At 47.8% G+C, this 15,534-nt stretch overlaps 1 pseudogene; it reads right to left on the minus strand.

Annotated features, from left to right (window-relative positions):
- Positions 1–8,739: 8,739 nt before the first annotated feature.
- On the minus strand, positions 8,740–13,982 carry LOC103196652 (annotated as a pseudogene).
- Positions 13,983–15,534: the final 1,552 nt, after the last annotated feature.

Genomic DNA, 15,534 nt, shown 5'->3' on the forward strand with positions numbered 1-15,534 from the left:
CTTTATTCTCTGCCCTAGAGTCCCCTGGGGTCAGACTGGTCTTGAAAAGGTGCCCCAGATTCCACTGCATGAGGTGTGAACTCCTGGGAGATAAGTATCATCTCTCCCCATTGCTCTCGGTTTTCCCCACAAGAGACCCCACTCCAAAGCAGGGCAGGAAGCTGACAAGGCTGGTCCCAAGCCCGCCTGGCCAACAGTGGGGGGTGGAAAATATAAAATCTGAAGGTGACTGGAACTGAGGATCTGAGGGCACAGTTTACTCAACCTTAAAAGTGGCCGTTTTAACAAACATGTGAGTTAACTACGAAATAGAACCACTAAGCATCCATCAGAGAGAAAAATACACAACTGTATAAACAGATGCCCCTAGGTAAGAGTCTCACAGCTGAGCTAGGAAACCAGCATGCAGCCGCGTGCACCTCGGCATCATGAAGTACACGGTTACAGCACTGAGTCACCAACAAGTCCACGTCTACCCACCAGCCCCAAACAGAGGCAGTGGGAAGGCTTCTCACAGGTACACTCACAGGTGAGGGAGCCATTACACCTCAGCTCTCTGTTGGGCAACCTCTCTGAAGGTACAGAGACATTGCAAATGAAAACCATAGCCAGTCCTGCCAGCTCACTTCCAGGGAGAAGAGCCAGGGCAAAAACCCAGGAGAAGCTCAGTATGATGGTGTTTACAACAGTACTGTTCCCAACAACAGCCATCTCCCCCACTGCCTCCCTCCAATGGCAAAGCAGAAACCATCCAAGTGCCCGCAGTAAGGCCAGGAGCTAGCAGAAGGGACAAAGAGGCAGCATGGTCCATGTACACCCTTGTTACATCCATGAAACTGATATTTCTGAAAATGCACATTTCTTTAAAATTGCTTCCCAAGTCAGGGGCAAGATCTCATACAGAGAGGTTCCCATTTGCTACTTCTCAAATGTCTGTACTGAAAAAAGGCCCCAAGTGTCCCACAGGTAAGACTGCCCCCACACCCCTCCCTGGCTCCAGACAAGGGGGTGGTAGGTGAGCTATGTCAGCTACCAGGGGTCTTAGAAGAGCTGGACTAACCGCCTCGGCCAGGGGAGAAGGGCCCTTCTTGGGTGCTACAGAAGTAGGACCAGGTAGCCTGGGTGTGCAGTAAAACCAAGAGCCCCAAACAAGCCAGTCTCCAGATGGCAGGGCCTTGGTCAGCCTGGGTCCTCCTCTCCCCCAGACGAACTCACCAGAAGATGCCTGTGCCGTGTTGTCTCTTCTGGCCTGGCCAGACCAAACCAGGCGTGAGCTCTCGGGCCATGTCCAAATCTAAAGAGAGAGCAAGAGAGCAGGACAGAATGAGATGCCCTGGTCCCCCCCAGGAGACACCACTGCAGCTTCCTGCAGCTGCCCGCCCACTTGCCTGCCTGGGACAGAGCTGGACACAGCCTCTTCCCGCCCACCTGCCTGCTGCCAGGCCCACACTCAGCACCTGTGTCTAAGCTAAGCCACTGCCTGGCTGCATCTGAAAGAGCCAGGGAGGGCCAGAGGGAGAGGCAAAGGGAGCACTTTTTACAAAAGCATTTTATTGTGTTGTTGTTGTTAGGTGCTGTTGAGTGGGTTCTGACTCATAGCGACCCTATTATGTACACCAGAATGAAACACTGACAGTCCTGCACCATCCTCACGATCCTCGCTGTTTGAGTCCCTTGTTGCAGCCATGTGTCAATGCATCTCATTGAGTGTCTTCCTCTTTTTCACTGACGATGTACTTTTATGAAGCGTGATGCCCTTCTCCAGAAACTGGTTCCACCTGATAACATGCCCAAAGAACGTTAGACAAAGTCCTCCCTTCTAAGCAACATTCTGGATGTACTTCTAAAACAGATTAGTTGATTCTTCTGGCAAACCATGATATATTCCATATTCTTCACCAAAACCATGATTCAAATGTATGAAGTCTTCTTTGGTCTTCCTTATTAATTGTCCAATTTTTGTATGCAAATGAATCTATTGAAAATACTATGGCTTGGGTCAGGCACCCCTCAGTCCTTAAGGTGACATCTTTGCTTTTGAACAATTTAAAGAAGACTTTTGCAGCTGATTTGCCCAATGCAATATGTCATTTGATTTCTTGACTGCTGCTTCCAAGGGCATTGAGAATAGATACGAGTAAAATGAAATCCTTGACAACTTCAATCTTTTCTCTGTTTATCATGATGTAGTTTATTTGTCCAGTTGTGAGGATTTTTGTTTTATGTGAAGGTATAATCCATATAATCCATACTGAAGGTTGTAGTCTTTGATCTTCATTGGTAAGTGCTTCAAGTCCTCTTCACTTTCAGGAAGCAAGGTTATGTCATCTGCATATGGCAGGCTGGTAATAAATCTTCCTCTAATCCTGATGCTGTGTTCTTTTTCATGTAGTCCAGCTTCTCTAATTATTTGCTCGGTATATAGACTGAATAAGTATGGTGAAAGGCTACCACCCTAATGCACACCTTTCCTAACTTTAAACCACATATTATTCCCTTGTTCTGTTCGAATGATTGCCTCTTAGTCTATGTACACGTTCCACATGAGCATAATTAAGTATTCTGGAATTCCCATTCTTTGCAATGTTATCCATAATTTGTTATGATCCATATAGTCAAATAACTTTGCATAGTTGATAAAACACAGGTAAACATCTTTCTGGCATTCTCTGCTTTCAGCTAAGATCCATCTGACATCAGCAATAAACTCACTGCTCTCAAGTCGGATCCGACTCTTAGCGAGCCCTCCTTGGGTTTCTGAGGCGGTATCACTATGGACCTAGATTGCCCAACCTTCCTTCCAAGGAGTGGCTGGTGGGTTTGAACCACCAGGCTTCTGGTTAGCAGTCAAATGCCTTCCTTAGGCACTATGCCACCAGAGTTCCCTACATCAGCAATGATATCCCTCATTTCACAGCCTCTTCTGAATCTGACTTGAGTTTCTGGCAGTGTCCTCTTGATATACCACTGCAACCATCTTTGAATTATTGTCAGCAACATTGTACTAGTGTGTTGCATCACCTTTCTTTGGAATAGCACAAATATGGATCTCTTCCAGTCAATTGGCCAGGTAGCTGTCTTCCAAATTTCTTGGCATAAACAAGTGAGTGTCTCCAGTGTTGCATCCATTTATTGAAACATCTCAGTGAGTATTCAGTCAGTTCCCAGAGCCTTGTTTTTTTGCCAATTCCTTCAGTGCAACTTGGACTTCTTTCTTCAGTACAATTGGTTCTTGATCATATTCTACCTCCTGAAATGGTTCAACAATCGACCACTTCTTTTTGGTACAATGACTCTATGTATTCCTTTCATCTTCTTTTGATGCTTCCTGCATCATTTATTATATTGCCCATAAACAAAAAACCAAACCAAACCCACTGCCACTGAGTCAATTCAGACTCACAGCAACCCCCATTGGGTTTCCAAAGTGGTGAATCTTTACAGAAGTAGATTATCCTATCTTCCTTCCATGAAGTGGCTAGTGGGTTTGAACCACCAACCGTCTGGTTAGTAGTCAAATGCTTTAGGCACTGTGTCACCATAGCTCCTTTTTTTTGCCCATTGTTGTTGTTGTTAGTTGCTGTCGAGTCGTCTCTGACTCACAGCAACCCTATGCACAGCAGAATGAAACACCGCCTGGTCCTGAGCCACCTCCATGATTCTTGCTATACTTGAGCCCATCGCCACTGCCACTGTGTCAATTCATCTTGTTGAGGGCCTTTCCCTCTTTCATCGACCCTCCACCTTACTAAGCATGACATCCTTTTCCAGGGAATGGTCCCTTCTGACAACATGACCAAAGCAGGTGAGATGAAGTCTGGCCACTGTGCCTCCAAGGAGCATTCTGGCTGCACTTCCTCCAGGACAGACCTGTTAGTTCTTTTAGCAGTCCACAGTACTTTCAGCATTCTTTGCCAACACCACAGCTCAAAGCATCAATTACTCTTCAGGCTTCCTTATTCATTGTCCAGCTCTCACATGTGTATGAGGCGACTGAAAATACCATGACTTGTGTCAGGCACACCTTAGTCCTCAAGGAGACATCTTTGCTCTGCAGCGCCAGAAAGAGGCCCTTTGCAGCCGATTTGCCCAGTGCTATATGTCATCTGATGTCCTGACTGCTGTTTCCACTGGCGTTGATTGTAGAACCAAGCAATATGAGTCTTTTCTCAATTTATCATAATGCTGCTTATGTCTAGTTGTGAGGACTTTTGTTTTCTTTATATTGAGATGTAATCCATACTGCAGACTGTATTCTTCAATCTTCATCAGTAAGTACTTCAAGTCATCCTCATTTTCAGCAAGGAAAGTTGTGTCATCAGCATATCACAGGTTGTTAAATGATTCTTCCTCCAATCCTACCGCCACGTTCTTCTTCACAAAATCCATCTTCTTGGATTATTTGCTCAGCATACAGATTGAGTAAGTATGGTGAAAGGATACAACCCTGACACACTCTGTTCTTGATTTTAAACCATGCAGTGTTCCCCTTTTTCTGTTCAAATGACAGCCTCCTGGTCTATGTACAGGTTCCTCATGAGTACAATTAAGTGTTTTGGAATTCCCATTCTTCTCAATGTTATCCACAATTTGTTAATGATCCACACAATCAAATGCTTTTGCATAGTCAATAAAACACAGGTAAACATCTTTCTGGTACTCTTTGCTTTGAGCCAAGATCCATCTGACATCAGCAATGATATCCCTCGTTCCACATCCTCTTCTGACTCCAGCTTACATTTCTGGAAGTTCTCTGTCAATATACTGCTGCAGACATTTTTGAATTATCTCCAGTAAGATCTTACTTGCATATGATATTGTTTGATAATTTCCACATTGTGTGGGATCACCTTTCTTTGGAATGGGTACAAATATAGATCTCTTCCAGTCAGTTGGCAGGGAGCTGTCTTCCAGATCTCTTGGCATAACCAAGTGAGTGCTTCCCGTGGGGCATCCGTTTGTTGAAACATCTCACTGGGTATTCCATCAATTCCTGGAGCCTTGTTCTTCACCAATTCTTTCAGTGCAGCTTCGACTTCTTCCTTCAATGCGTTGGTTCTTGAACATCAGCCTCCTCCTAAAATGGATGAAGAACGACCAGTTCTTTTTGGTACAATGACTCTGTGTATTCCTTCCATTATTTTTTCTTTCTTTTTTGCCCATAGAATCCTTCAATTTTGCAACTCAAAGCTTGAATTTTTTCTTTAGTTCTTTCAGCTTGAGAAATGTCAAGCATGTCCTTCCCTCTGATTTTCCAACTCCAGGTCTTTGCACATTTCATGATAATACTTTGTCCTCCTGAGATGCCCTTTGAAATATTCTGTTCAGCTCTTTTACTTCATCACTTCTTCCATTTGCTTTAGCTACTCTCCATTCAACAGCAAGTTTAAGATTCTTCCCTGACATCCATTTTGTTTTTTTCTTTCTTTCCTGTCTTTTTTTGTTTGTTTGTTTAGTGTGATTTGGGTGAAAGTTTACAGAGCATATTCGTTTTCCATTCAACAGTTCATATATATTTTGTTTTGTGACACTGATTGCAATTCCCCTAACGTTAACAGATTGCTTCCCACTTCTTCCCTGTCTTTTTAATGACCTTTTTCTTTCTTCATACATGATGTCCTTGATGTCTTGTAGGTCACTGGTGTTCAGTGAGTCAAATATTTTCTTGAGATGGTCTCTAAATTCAGGTGGGATATAATCAAGGCTGTATTTTGGCTCTCATGTACTTGTTTTAATTTTCCTCAGCCTCAACGTGAACTTGTAAATGAACAATTCTGCAGTCGGACCCTGGCCTGGTTCTGACTGATGACATTGAGCTTCTCCATCATCTCTTTCCACAAATGTAGTTGATTTGATTTTTGTGTGTTCCACTTGACAAGGTCCACATGTATAGTTGCCATTTATGTTGTTGAATACTTGCAATGAATAAGTTGTTGGTCTTGCAACATTCTATCATGTGATCTCTGGCATTATTTATATCATTTTATATTTTATCATTTTATAGTTAATGAAATGCTTGCCCTCAGTCATACAGTCTGCCAGACACAAGGTGACAGGATTGACTGACAACTCAAAGGAAAAACATTACAAGGCAAGGGGCTGACAGCAAGACTTGGTAGCTGTACACGGCACCCATGTGCGTGAAAGGGCTCAGCACACTCACCAGGGAGTACATTAGAGAGGCTAGTCATGTTTAATCAATTCCAATTAAAGTGAATTTAACAGCTTTAAAATGGAGACAAGTAACCCCCCCAACCACATTAAAACAAACTAACAAACAAACAAGCTTATGGTTCCCCATTAAGCATTAGCTAAGTATCAGCAGGAGACATGTTTGAGAAAAAACATACAGAAGAGTTTTGATTTCTGCAGACCTGTTCCTAATGGACAGCCTGGCCCCAGGAAGCAGAGAGCAGGGCTCCAACAGGGTGATACCTGCACATTCTCCATGTAGTCTGAAATTGTGTGTTTCTTCCTTTGGCAAAATTCATACCACTATGGTTACTTTCACATTTGCAATATCCAGAGGGGACAGGACACCACACCCGTGTCCATCACACAGGGCACCAGCACAGAGGCACATAGAAGTGCTTGCTGGGCCTAAGAGAGAAGGCACACCACTACAAGAAGCTTGCCATTCCCTTTGAGCTATCCATCATTCATCACAAATCCTGAAAACTACAAATACTGAGAAGTGACAGCTCAGAAAGGAGAGAATGCAGGCAACAATGAGAATCATTCTCATGAGGCCTTGATCATAGGGTCAGTCTTTGAGCTGAGTAGGAAAGGTCATTCAGAGGCCACCAGCTGCCTGGCTAATCAGCAACCTGGAAGCAGGGCCAGTCATCATGAAGGGGGCTGGTGGAGTGTCTGGGAGGTCTGGTACTAACTCATCACCACCAATAGCAAACCACGTCCACATGTGTGGCATCTTCTTGGGCATCTGCCATGTGCATCCCAGAGCAGGCAAGCATGGAGCATGGCAGGGCCCTGACTCCATTCATGGCCCAGGTGACAGGATGCAGAGCAGAGGTCTGTCTTTGCTCCACACCCATCTCTCATAAAGACCCCCAGACAGATATCCTAAGAGACACTCGCTCTAGGGTTCCCTAGCCTGTGAGTGCTTGACTCCATGGGACATGGATAGGAGCATTAATGGATGGGAGTCATGACAGTCATGACAGCAGATGAGTCAAGGGCAGGGGAGGTGGGCAGGCAGGTGGGAAGAAAGGAGCAGAAGAATGAAACAGAGAGGCCAGGGCAAGGACCTTGAACAAAGAAATGGGAAGAAGGAGAAGTGGGTGGATAGGTTGAACAACTGCTTTCCAGAGTCTACCAAACTGACTCCCAGCTATATCCACCCTGAATTCACCAGATAGATGCAAAAACTTTCACTTATTTTCATTGTGTTCTCAGGAAGAAAATAAAGTGTCATAAAGATGGCAGCCAGTAGCTAACAACTCCTACTATTTGTGCTACAAATTTCATCCCTCATCTCACTGAATCCTCACGCCAGATGTAGATGCTATTATGACCCTCATCTTACAGGAGAGTTACTGTAAGTGTCCAAGGGCCCATGGAGAGCAAGAGGAGGGGAGGGATGGGATCATAGTCCCCCACTTCCAAACCCTGCATGGCTCCAAGAAATGAACACTGAGAGGTGCCCAGTGGGGTCACCTATAAGCAGAGCCTTCTCCAGCCTTCATTGTTTGTTCCAGTACACTTCTCCCTGCCCAGAATCAAATGGTGCGCAGTACCCTGGTCAGAGCAGGGCTGACAAAGCCAGCACTGTGGGGCCGAGCCCCAGGTGTACCATATGACATCTCAGAATGGACAGGAGTTATTCTTTTGGGCCACCTGACATCTGAGCTCCTTTCTTGTGGTAGAGGTATCTCCCAGCTTTGATGTAGAGCCTGCCTCTCATGAAAGAAGCTGAAAATGTCCTTTTCTGTTGCCCTTTCCCAGTCACCTTTGTAGCTGGTCCCTGAGCACACAACAGCTTCTCCTCAATCCAGGCCCACAGGTCCCAATTTTTAACATTAATAAGCTACACAAAATCTATTTCTGCAATTGGTGATGGCAGCAGCAGACAGACTCATATTTCTTTTTTTTTTAACAAAGAACATAACCTCTTTATTTACATTTGAGAAACAACTGTTTAGTTTGGGTGATGATAATGAGCCAAATACTAGAGACAATGGGTAGCTCTTTCTGTTTGTTCCAGCTCGAACAGTGGAAGAGCTTAGATGGGATGTGTTCACTGATGTCCAGCATATCAAACCTACAGCTTGGTACTTCTTGAGCAGGACTGTCCCAATAAAGATGAATGTAAAGACAGGCCAGGATTGAGATGGCAAACATGGAGAATTCAACATGTATGTGCAATTTAGTCTGATGTCCCCATACCAAAAAACCAAAAACCAAACTCACTGCCATTGAGTCGATTCTGACTCATAGCGACCCCCACTGGGTTTTTGAGGCAGTACATCTTTACCAAAGTAGATCGCCCAGTCTTCCTTCCACAGAGTTTCAACTGCCAACCTTCTGGTTAGCAGTCAAATGCCTAATACTACCCCATCAGAGCTCCCTGATGGCCCCACATGCACTCTAAAATTCTGCATTTAGTCAGAGCTGGGAGTGAAATCAAGGTGCTGGCCTATCTTTTTCCACTGCTCCTGATTCCTCTTTGCAGAACATCAGGGTTTTGAAGGCATCTGGCTGCCCTGGAGGGAGGGTGGGTCAGAGTGTTTGGGAGCTTTTGGAGGCTATTTCCCTGGCAGCCTGCTGGGATAACCAGTACTTGTATCTTTTGGTCCTGGGCTTCTCAAAGTTCACCACAGGCATAGGCACCCTCACTGTATCAAGACCATTTACCATCACCTCACACCAGTATTCGCCCCACTGTGTGATGGGCTCTTCTGGTAACTTTACTGCATGCAGGGCTACCACAACACCAAGGTTCTTGAAGAAGTGGCAGGCCACTATTTTAGGGTTTAGCTCCCATCTGACATTCTTCTTCATCCTTACCTCCAGGTGATAGCTTCTCAGAAATTTCACTGTCGCCTCACCTGCCTTGGTCTGGATCTTTTCTAATTTTCCTTCTTGTCTCAGCAATTTCTTCTCTTCAAACAGTTTCCCGTTTTCAGGGGATACATATACAGACAGTCCTTAAGGAAGTAGTCAATTACGGCCCACAGATTTCTGTACTGAGATCAAGTCACCCCGAACTCTAAGTTCCTCTACTGACTGCATGAGGATGAGCTCCATGTTGTCTTTTGGCTGGAGTTTTGTGTCCTCTACCAGCTTACAGACGTGGTGTCACTGATGTAGGCGTGGCTTCTTTCTCTCTCTGGCCAGTGGCACCTTTTGCCAGTGCTCCACAATAACTGTGCTCTGATTGTGAGAGAGGCTGAACTTGTGCTCTGGACCAGGGGTGCCTGCTCCAAATCGTGGCTGGAATTCCTCTCAGCAGCTGCTCAGAGCCTGCCCTCAGCAGGGCCCTGCCTGGAGCCGCAATCACAGCCACAGCATGTTCCCGGGCACTGGTATTTCCAAGGTGGCAGCACTTCTATCCCACCTCACTAGTGCCAGTTGTGGTGTCTGTACCTCGCAGAGGAAGTGGGGCACTTCACTAGGCCAGTTCTGCCATGTGGTCTGATCCAAATCTGAGGTCCCTGACCCTTCCAGATCTGGGAGCTAAGCAGTATCTTCAAGAAATTCCTTCTGCTTAGAGTTGCCAGAATTAGTTTCTATTACTTAAAACTGAGAATCCCGACTAATACAAAAATAGGCACCAGGAATGGGTGGAGCAAGCAGCCCTATGGGAAATTGGACAATCTAAGGCTGGTAAATGCCAGAGGAGAGTGAAAATCCATCTAGTATTAAGGGACAGGACACCAGAGGCCCCTGGCATGCTATGGTGAGACAGTTAATCCTGTGGTCCCCTGGAACAAAGCACCTGTCAAACGTGAGGCTTTCAGGGGCCCAGGGACCCCTGCCATAGGACAATTATGATTATGCTGAAGTCAACGGCTCTTGTGCAGGATGGTTGCTAATGGCACTGAAGAGTTTAAAGGAAAAGCAAGACAAGCTCAAAGCCAAATTCTTGGCCCAGGGCATGGTTAGGAAATGGGAATTTTTATTGGGCTGAGTAAAAAAAAAAAAAACAACTTAAAATCTGATGCAATTGTTATAAAGCAACACCATCAAGTAGATTCACACCCTTGATAGGTCTCTAGTTGGGAAAGAGTGAAGAATGGAGACCAGAGGCAATTAGAACAGGATTCCATGGGAAAATTTGGAAGACTTAGTTACCTCTGCCCCCACAGGGCCTCCTTTGCCATCTAAAGCCAACTCCTCTTTCTCACTCTGAAGACCATGGTGGCAGAAACCAGTCAGCTATTTGCCAAACCCATCTTCCTCTCCTCCTGGGCACATATCTAGATGGCATTTCTCAGCTTCCCTTGCAGCTAGATGTGGCCATGGCTATGGGTGGGAGGGATGCCTGCCACTTTCAGGACTGGCTCATAGCATCCTCTTGAGTGACTCTCCACCCTTCTACTTCTTGAGTTGCCACGTGAATGCCAATGCCCTAGGTGACCTGGGAAGCTATGTACTGGAGATGGCAAGGCCTTGGTCAGCCTGGATCCTCCTCTCCCCCACAGCACTTGAGTGATGAATAGCCATTTACAAGAACCACCTTGAAATTCCCATTACACAGTGGCCAGCATTACCTTAAATAACATGCCCTGTAATGACATTGTCCTGAAGGAGTCTCTTGCCCTAACTCAACATTTCTCTTTTTCTTCCAGACTTAATTACAAGTCCAACCTCTGTAGGCTCCAGGGGGCCAAGGACAACATGACCTAGGAGGAGAACACTGAATCACCAAAAGAACAAGATTTGCTAATTTATAGTTGCAAAAATCTGACAAAAAGGGCTGGGAATGGATTAGGACGGTGCAGTACTAGGAAGGGAGAAAATAATGACAGATTGGGTTGAACATATTCTTATTTAGGATTCTATGGAACTAGCACTCAACTGCCAAAGTTAGTTGCCAGGACAGAGGTGAGGTTGCCACAAAGGCGGCTACCAAGTCACTCCTGGGCCCACCAGCAGAACCATGGGCATCAAGTGAGACTGGCTTTGCAGAAATTGTGAGGCACCATTTGGCCACACAGGTCTCTAGCCTGGTTCTCTAACTCTCCCTAAGATCTTGTCACCTACCATTGTCCTTTTGATAAGTTCCTTTTCTTCACAATTAGCCAGGGCTGTTTCTTTATTTCTATTAGTTACAACTAACTGTAAATTAATATTGTAATTGTAAATGAATTGACTACACAATTGTAAATGCTTGACTACCCCTTCTAAGGAGCTCTGGTAGCATAGTGCCTAAGGCACCTGACTGCTAACCAGAAGGCTGGCGGTTCAAACCCACCAGCCACTCCTCGGAAGGAAGGTTGGGCAATCTACTTCCATAGTGATACTGCCTCAGAAACCCAAGGAGGGGTCCCTATGAGTCGGGGCCGACTCGATGGCAAATAACAACAACCACCTCTTCTATGGTCATAGGCCACACTTCCATCTACAACCAATTTGCAGTTTTGTGCAACTGGGCCTGTGGGGCTATTCTGGAGACTAACAATAGCATCTCCCATAGCCTCTAGCCTCACAGCAACACTCAAGCTACCACAGTAGGACAAACTGACAGACAAGTTTGTCCCCTCTAGCTGTTCTAAACTGGTCTGCTCATTTCTTGGTCTCTCCCACCCTGCTCACTTATCTGGTCTTTCCCTGGGGAAACACCCGCCTTCTGCTAGTCCTAGGCTGGCTTACCATGGCCTATACCTGGGGGGGGGGGGGCGGCTCCACACATGCAAACCTCCACCTCCACCTTCTGCTGGTCCCGAGACTGGCTTAACACTCTTTGCAGACATACATCAGAGCCATGACTAGTGGCAGGACAAGCCAGAAGCCAGAAATGGTGACCATGCTATTGGTGGACACAATACCTCTCCTCTGCTGAACAAATGTCTCCATGCAGATCTGGTTCACACCAAGTAAATAAAATCCTGAGGTGCGTCCAGGAGCAACTTTTAACTCTGTGGCCAAGACTAGAGGATGACAACACTCCCAAAGGATGCTTTGTACTTGAGGCATTCAAGGCTATGACAGCTTGGATTCTCTATGCAGGCGATCCCCAGGAAGGGGTGGCCACACCCCAAGTGTACCACAGGGCATTCTATTAGGGTGCACAATGAAAATATTAGGACTTTTACAGTCATCTTTATTTCTATCTTTTAAAGTTTTTATTTGCATCTCTTTCATAAGGTACTGTATGTAATGTTTTAGCATTGTGGTTCATATATATAGTTCACAAATGAAACCAGTTGTCATCAAGTCAATTCTGACTCTTATGCGTCAGAGCAGAACTGTGCTCCACAGGGTTTTCAATGGCTGATCTTCAGAAGTAGATTGCCAGGTTTTTCTTCCAAGATGCCCCTGAGTGGCCTCGAACCACTAACCGTTTGGTTAGTGTGTTAACCATTTGTACCACCCAGGGATTACAGTTTGAACACAAGTATATGTAAACATGTAGTATACATAAACACTTTGGAGGTTCATGCTCAAGTTTTTACAAGTAAAGGTTTGTAACTGACACTGTTTAGAGATCCTCCAGGCCACCCCGTTTGTGACCAAAAGAAAACTCTGCATTCTAGAATCACATTTTACAACATCATCTTGAGCCAGAAAATATTCCAAGGGGTCGTCTGTCTAGTTCTGTGGAAATCTGTGGAGAAGGCTTCCTTTCTCTTTGGAAGCCTAGACCACTTGTTCTGCATTCTCTCTTGCACCCTGCATCTGTTCCACTGAGTCTGGACCACACTGGCCCTGGTTCTGTTTGCCCTGGCGAATCACACAAACACGGCAAGGGGTGCTTTCCCAGAAGCAGATGGAAGCCCCTGTGACCCTCATCACTTCCCCCAATACATGTGGGAAGCACTAAGGGCTTTTGGGGAAAATACACACCATACCTTAGAAAAGTTTGCCACATCAAGGAAAGGTAAGTTCCCCAGATAAAACTCCACAGCAACAAAAATACTGCAGATCAGGTTTTCCAGAAGAACACACTACAGAGGACTACCACGAAGTGAAGAATCTTGCTTTATCCCACGTGATGGCTGTCTGATTCCTTAGCCAGTGCATATGATTTCATAGACTGGATTTTTGGGCATTCTGAGATATTAGGGCCAGGAATGGCTGTCACATGAATGAAAAGCTAAAGGGAGGAAGCAAGAGTGCGGTACCGGCTGCCCAGGACCTCAGTGCCTCAGGGTGACACAGCCTGTCCAGATGACGTGAAAAAGAAGCCCACGAGCTCCTGGAGAGGCACAATGGTTCCGGACTCACCTGTTCCAACACTCTGCCCGTTCCCTGCCTGCAGACTCTTTCTTCCTTCAAGCAGCCAGGGCTGCCCGGAGGTGACAGGACAGGGAACCCTCTCAGTTCTCCTGGGTGTGGTTTGAGAACAACCTCCGAGAGCCTTAGAGGAAGCGGCGAAGGAAGGGGCCAGGAAGCTGGTCTTCAGCGCACCCGGTGTCCACACCCGACAGGCGGAGGAGGTGAGCCGGCCCCGTGACACCTGCCTCCGCACACCTGCCCACACACTCCCTGAGGTGACTCCGGCCGCCGCCCGGCTGCTGCCTCACCTGCCCCATCCGAGAGGGCGCGCAGGGCGCACTCACGTCTCCGACACGCCTCCGAGCTGCCGAATAGCGTCACGGCCGCTTGCGGGGGACCCACTAGGGGCCAGCACCGGCTGGGGCCATCCAGGCCCCCGCCGCGACCTCGGAACGCGCCCCCCCTTGGCGGGCTCCAGGGGGCGCGGCGGGCGCGGCCAGGAGACGCGGGACCCGAGCCGCCGAGCGCTTACGGGGCGCCGAGGAGGGCGGCCCGTGGAAGGGCGTCGGGCCTGGCGACATTGGCGTGGGGCAGCAGGAGTGAGTAGGGGTCGCGTCCCCTGAGAGCCGCGGAACCGACCGCAGGAGCCGACTCTCTCGGAAGCTGAGGAAGGGGCTTTCGCGCGGCGAAGGGCGGGGCCTAAGCCCTCGGGGCGGGGCTCTCGGGGCGGGGGCGGGTGTCGGGTGGGGCTGTCGGGGTTCGGACTTTGCAGCTGCGTCTGCGCAGGCCTGTCTCCCTTAGCGCCTTCCCACTCGCTGCGACCTCTCAGCGGAGGGAGCCACTCGGCCTGAAGGCTAGGGCGCCACCTGCGTTCGGACGCGGCTCCTGCAGAAACGCCTCTCACGTGTACCGGAGAAAAACTTAAGGCGGGATGGCAGAATCTGCCGGGCAGAACAAGGGAGAAGAGCAGGGCTTTCCACGTCCACAAGCCAGTTGGAGAGGTCCAAGTCTAGCCCTTGCTGACGACCTTGGGCAAACACCTGCAGGTGGTGTGGAGGCTCCCCCAATCTGCGAGATGGCTGAGATCCTTAGGGACGGCTGTGTGAATGCCCCGCGTGTGCCCGCGCCTTCCGGCTGTGGACATAGGAGCTTCCCCTTTCATTCCCATTAAACAGCTGAACCGCCCAAAGAAAATGGAAAGGTTATGGCCAGACTGACTGGGTTGCTCAAGCTGTGTGTGATCCTGGGCAACTTACTCAACCTCTGTACGTTTGCGTTTTTCACCCATAAAACAGGGATAGAGATAATACTCCCTCAATGAGGACGTGTGAGGGATTGAGTCAGTAGATACCAAGTGCTGTTACGATACCTGATGCATGACGGTGCTAGCTGTGATGTCTGAGGAGCTGGACAAGGGGTTGGGCTGTCCAGATTTGGATTGCATCCTCAGCCTTGGCCGTGGAAAACACTCCACCAAGGACACACCACTGCCCAGGAATTCAAAGTCGTCTACTACCCTGGCTGTCTGGGGCCCAGGCTGGGAGCTCCTGGAAAAATGACCCCTCACTGAGGCAGAGAGGCGCGGCTTCCTGTTTCATTTCTGGAGGCTGGCCTGGGTCATGCAGGTGAGCGGGGGAAGGGATTCCAGGGTGGGAGGCCCTGAGCAGGGAAGCCTACAACAAACAGCCTCTAGTCTTCCCAGAATCATACTGAGTCCTCGGAATTCCCCTTCAGAAAGAGCACCAACAAGACTGGCTGACTTATAACTTAGTTTAATAATCTTTTATGGGGTGCCTTCCTTCTGCGGGGGTGAGGAAGCCCCTGCTACTGGGAGGGTCTGTCCAGAAATGTCTTCTGAAGGCTGGCCCTGGCTTCAGCACTGCGGCCCAATTGAGCCCCATCCCCACACTCACCGCAGGCTAAGGGGTTCCAGGCCATGTCCCCCTTGCCAGGCTTTGCCAGTCCCCCTGCCCTTATAGGGCTCACTGCACCTCCTGCCCTACTCCCTGCATTGGTCTGAGGCTTCCTTGTATGTTAGGCATGTGGTCCTAGCCTGGCCCTTGTTCTGGGCAAGTGGACAGACAGATAAGCAAGGCTGATGTGCCCAGGGACTGGCAGGTGAGATGATGGGCA

The sequence above is a fragment of the Orycteropus afer genome, unplaced genomic scaffold, assembly GCF_000298275.1.
Source record: "Orycteropus afer afer isolate SDZICR_OR568_19922 unplaced genomic scaffold, OryAfe1.0 scaffold00067, whole genome shotgun sequence".
Classification (NCBI taxonomy): Eukaryota; Metazoa; Chordata; class Mammalia; order Tubulidentata; family Orycteropodidae; genus Orycteropus; species Orycteropus afer.